Source organism: Argentina silus, assembly GCF_951799395.1.
Source record: "Argentina silus genome assembly, chromosome: 18".
Classification (NCBI taxonomy): Eukaryota; Metazoa; Chordata; class Actinopteri; order Argentiniformes; family Argentinidae; genus Argentina; species Argentina silus.
Window position 1 is genome coordinate 16,016,476 of NC_139672.1, and position 5,803 is coordinate 16,022,278.

Below are 5,803 nucleotides of genomic sequence, written 5' to 3' on the forward strand. Positions count from 1 at the left end.
CTACAAAAACAACATGTACCTAGTCATCTAGTTTGTAATTCAAATATCTTTATTACAGTTTCAGTCAAATATAAACTAATACTGTACCCATGCAGTTGACTTAATGAGCCCCATCAATAAGTTTGGTACTTATCAGTCAGTTCAGTATATTCATACAATTTACATATTTCAATATCAGGTCAGATGATATCTGTCCCTCCCTGTATTGAGAATAGTTGTGCCCTACAAGGACACCAGCTCTCTCCCTCTTTTATTGCAGCTGTGCTATGGCTCCAGTATGGCTCTCCACATTGTCAATAACATAAACTGATGTTATAGAAAACTAAGCCACCCGCATTCTAAAGAGCACAGAATGGACATAGGCTGTGCTCTGTAGTGCAACATTAAAAGTACACAATCAATGAATACCAGGACTGAAATAAATACTGCCTCACCCGAGCTATTACAGACAGACTTTCATTATTAATGGAGTGGTTGCTGGAGAGGTGCGGGAGAGAGACAGAGAGGGGGACGGGGGTGGTGGGGGGGGGGGGAGAGAGAGAGAGAGAGAATCATCAATATATTAAAAAAAAGAAAACAAAAAAGTCTTGAGAAATATAGAGATGGAACAGTTCCTATTTAAAATAGTCACGTCTAGGAAGCGAGAGCAGAGGAGGAGAGAGAGACACAGAGAGAGACACAGAGAGAGACAGGGAGAGAGAGAGAGAGGGACCGTGCATCTGTGGAGGCGACGGTCTAGGAGAGGCAGGTGCAGGGAGCAGAGAGAAGGAAGGCACAGAGTCTGATCTGTAAGAATGATTCCTTTGTGTAATCTTGAGCCCCATCCAGCACTGACAGCAACGCTTTAGCAGCAGAACTGTATGGAGGTTTTGTGATTAAAGGCCAGCAGACTCATCTCAGCTCTGACCTGCTCTGTAATTGAGCTGTGAGGGGGTGGATGGATGGGAGGCTTCATGTAGCACACCACGTCACATAACATCCCCAATCCATCCATCTGTCCATCCGTCCGTCCTTCCGTCCGTCCATCCATCTGTCCATCCATCTGTCCGTCCATCCATCTGTCCATCCATCTGTCCGTCCGTCCGTCCGTCCGTCTGTCCATCCGTCCATCTGTCCATCTGTCCATCCGTCCCCTTGGCCCCAGGGCTGTTATCACATTCACTAACACTTTACAAGATAACAGATGCCTTTATAAAGGGTTTAGAAAGGGGTTATAACAGTAGAGGCTGGTGGAGGTAGAAATCGGAGGACGGGCTCATTGTAATGTATGGAATGGAATGAGGAACGGTATCGAACAGGGGTGTTTGTTACCGTTCCTCATTCTTCATTCCACCCCATGCATTACAATGAGCCCGTCCTCCGATTTCTACCTCCACCAGCCTCCCCTGATTTAGGAAGAGTTTCTATGTGTTAGTTGTTTGGTGCTTGTGCATGTGCACCATCCCTGGGATACGGGGTTGTAGAGGGGGGATTGGACCCTAATTACACTACAGAGCCCAATTATCAGCTCACAAATCATAACAAACAGTTATACTCGATTGTTGAAATGATGCTATGCTCATTTGGTGCTTGACAAAAGATAGCTTACACTGTATGTGGATCAGGGGAGGCTGGCAGAGGTGGAAATCGGAGGACGGGCTCACTGCAATGCATAGAATTGATTTCTCAATAATCCTAACATTAATAAATGTGCATCATCAATAATTGATTATAATGTGGTTACCATACACTTATATTGGTAACTTTAATGTAAAGTTTTACAACCCTGTCCAAAAAGCCGTTATTATCCCACGGTTGACAGTGTGTTGGTTATTGTGTGTCCCCTGAGGTGAACCGACAGAATTAACTATTAATTTTTGTTTTATTTTCCTGACTAAAACTCTAGGCTTTCATTGATCCAGTTATTAAAGAGGATTTAGTTATTAAAACGGAAAGTCTTTCATCAGTGAAATTAATGAGGCACATGAAAAGAAAAAGGGGTTTCTGATTTGTGCGTTCGCTGTATGGAGCTCATTTTATTTTATTATTCTCAAGTTACAAATATTGTCCTCCATTCCTCCATCCCTCCATTCCTCCATCCCTCCATTCCTCCATCCCTCCCTCCCTCCATCCCTCCATCCCTCCCTCCCTCCATCCCTCCATCCCTCCCTCCCTCCCTCCCTCCATCCCTCCATCCCTCCATCCCTCCGTCCGAACCCTGTTTTTATTGTGTGCGTTTGTTATCGTCCTTGCTAATTAGGCTGCATTTCATCTGCTACCTTCTGTGCATAAACACATCAGCACCAAACAGTACAGCACCAAACAGTACAGCACCAAACAGTACAGCACTAAACAGTACAGCACCAAACAGTACAGCACTAAACAGTACAGCACCAAACAGTACAGCACCAAACAGTACAGCACTAAACAGTACAGCACCAAACAGTACAGCACCAAACAGTACAGCACTAAACAGTACAGCACCGAACAGTACAGCACCGAACAGTACAGCACCGAACAGTACAGCACCGAACAGTACAGCACCAAACAGTACAGCACCAAACAGTACAGCACCAAACAGTACAGCACTAAACAGTACAGCACCAAACAGTACAGCACCAAACACATCAGCACCAAACAGTACAGCACCAAACACATCAGCACCAAACAGTACAGCACCAAACAGTACAGCACTAAACAGTACAGCACCGAACAGTACAGCACTAAACAGTACAGCACCAAACAGTACAGCACTAAACAGGCTTGTTTTTATGGCCATCAACAAGTGTATTGTGATACATGCATTATATACATGCTTTATAACAAACATGTCCTAAGCGGCCTGAAAATAGGCAAAATGGTAGAAATATCCAAATAACAATGGGATTGAATTCAGATTTCAGATTATTAACCCAACCACTGCATTTTAATAAATCCTAGCGGTACTGTAACATATTCAGATGTTATGGGCATCAATATTTCATACAGACGCATAATGAGGCCTTCTTCAGCAGAATGTGTTGGAATACTGTGAGATTGACGTGCCGTTTCCCTAATGAATCACTCATATTTTGAGAAGCAACTGGAAAAAGAGAATTAGGACACATTCAGTTACTGTACTGAGAATTCGGCAATAATGAGACAAACTTGTGTCTTACAACAATTCCACAACCACGCTGAGCGTAGGATTTGATGCACTCCGTTTTGAGTGAAGTCTAAAAACAAACCCCCATATCACTACCTTGTTAGTGTCATTTTTAAATATTTCACATTGTGAAATGTTGCCGAGGCTGAGAAGGATATGACTGTACTGTACTGACAAAAGATTACACTCTCAAGTCTTTCCAGAATTAAACAATCTCACTTCGGATCTATTGAACTGTCTGTCTTTTGAAATGTCTAATTGACTGAAAGTGTTTGCTTTGTAGTGCTGTTAACAGATCTCTCTCTCCCGTCTCTCTGAAACGCTCACAAGGTTGTTTTTTTTAATGGAGGCAAACAGGAACTAACAGGAATAAAGAGCTGAATTTGAGCTAATTGTGAGTTCATGTTTTAAAGTGTCCACATTGAAAATGGAAACCTACCAACTCTCTCTCTCTGTCTCTATCTCTATCTCTCTCTCTTTCTCTCCCTCTCTGTCTCTCTCTCTCTTTCTCCCTCTCTCTCTCTCTCTCTCTGTCTCTGTCTTTGTGTGTGCGTGTGTGTGTTTGTGTGTGTGTGTCTCTCTCTCTCTATCTCTCTGTCTCTCTCTCCCCCCCCCCCCCCCCTCTCCTCCCACCTCTCCCTTTTCCCTCTCTCACGAGAAAAGTACCCTTGGAAATTCTTTTATATGTCAACTTCACAAGATGAATTGCGATGGGTTGCATCTGCCACATGGCCCTCCCAGGATGGATTACTTGAATCGCCAAGCGACCCACGCACGGAACCTGGAGGGGTGGCAAGACTGGCTCCGCCCCTCCGTCCCCCTCTTAAATGCACCACCCAAGCCTGACCTTCTAGTTATGGGCATGATCACCCCCGTGGGCCGGTAGCATCTGGCTAGGTAATGCATTGTTGGCATGTAAAACGATGCCACAAGAAGCAGGAAAGATCAGAAGGTGTGTGTACCCTGGAGTTTGACCATCTGTGTCTGATCGGTTGTCATTAAGGTTTCTAATTTGGGGAGTGACTTGGGGATTAGCCAAATGAGGGCAGGAAATGTCATTACCCCAGTCCCTCTGAGACGCTGTGGACATATTTACATATTTATACACCTTAATTGTCTTTGCCTTATTGCCGTGACATTGAGATGGAGGAGAGAGAGAGAGAGAGAGAGAGAGAGAGAGAGAGAGAGAGAGAGAGAGAGAGAGAGAGGCAGAGGAGGTGTGAGCTAAGTGGTGGATATTCACACAAGCGTGTTTTATGCCTTTGCTCTGAGGGAAATAGGGAAATAGCTCTGCAGCCTGTCTTTGTTGATTAGGTACATTCAGAAAGAACGTGACGTTACTGATACTCACCTTAACGATTGTGGGCTCGTTGATGATCGCTGTTGTCTGTGCCTACCCACAACGCCATGCAATGTTGTTTTTAGCCCTGTGATCTGTTGAGACATCAGAAGACTCTCTGCCCCAAACTGGTCTCAACCGCAAACCTCCAAAACACTGTCAAGTACGTTTGAAAAACACATATTTGTCAGGATTTGCGTGATGAAAAGGAACGACCGTAGCACAGACCTAAGCATTTAAATCCACAGTGGAATTAGGGAAGAAGCTACTGCTGCTCCAGAGGTTTGAAATGTTTATGCAACTTCACACAAGAAGAAAAGCTGCGAGCCCGAATGGAGCTCAGAGCCGACTGCATTTCTATTAATTCCAGACAGGAGAGACAGACGACGACGGGGAGAGGAACGTGAAAGCGTTCTAAAGTGGAGCCAGAAGCAGGATATCAGTTCAGCTTGGACGTCTTACAGGAAGTCAGCCATTAGAGAGACGGTTTCTAAGTAATAAACAACATGAATACACTCCAGCTGCCATAATCAGGTTTTATATGGATGGACGGGGGGACGGGGGGGGGCTGTCCGATAACTGTACATTAGAAGATGTAACGGGTTCTAAAAATATCTAGAACATGAGGGGGCGGTGTGCGCCGTCCGTCTTCTTCATACGTCGGCGGTGGTGTTTTTTGAGACAAATAATAAAATCCCTCAGGAATGTCGACGAGCTGTCAACAGCTCCCGTCAACGCGCCAACGTTCGACAGATCCCCTACTTAATCCTTCAACTGCTCAAGAGCGGAGAAAGTGTCCCTCTCAATCGCACCGCCGCTGATCCAACCACTGCCTCCATCTACTGAGAGTCTTAGATAGATCCTTCTGCTGCAGCTACGTTGCCCACACACAGGACTTAATAAATTGCTTAGCCTATCTCTCAAGCTATCTCCCTTTCTCGTATTGTGTGTTGCTGCGTCGCTCCCTGCGCCATGGACGCCCCTACCACCTCTCTCCTGCTCTGATTACAGAGTAAACCACTATTCGTTGTCCCTGTGAGTGGAGGGGTGGTTAGGGGAGAGGGGGGGGGGGGGGGGGGGGGGACTTATATTTTGTGCCTTTATCTACCGAGCCGTCAGGGAGTGCAGCAATGGGGCTCTTGGCTTGGCTGAAAGGATTTGACTTTTGGATGTATTCCCTCAAAGAGGGAGAGGGGGAGACGAGATATATCTTCCTTCAGAAACTGGGGACTTTGTCAGTATGAATTCAGTTAGCCGGGAGTCACAACAAATTTGTAACAGGCAAATTTGGCTAAAGCATTGGGAGAAGCATTTCGCTTTCATTAGGCAGCCTGTCCCTC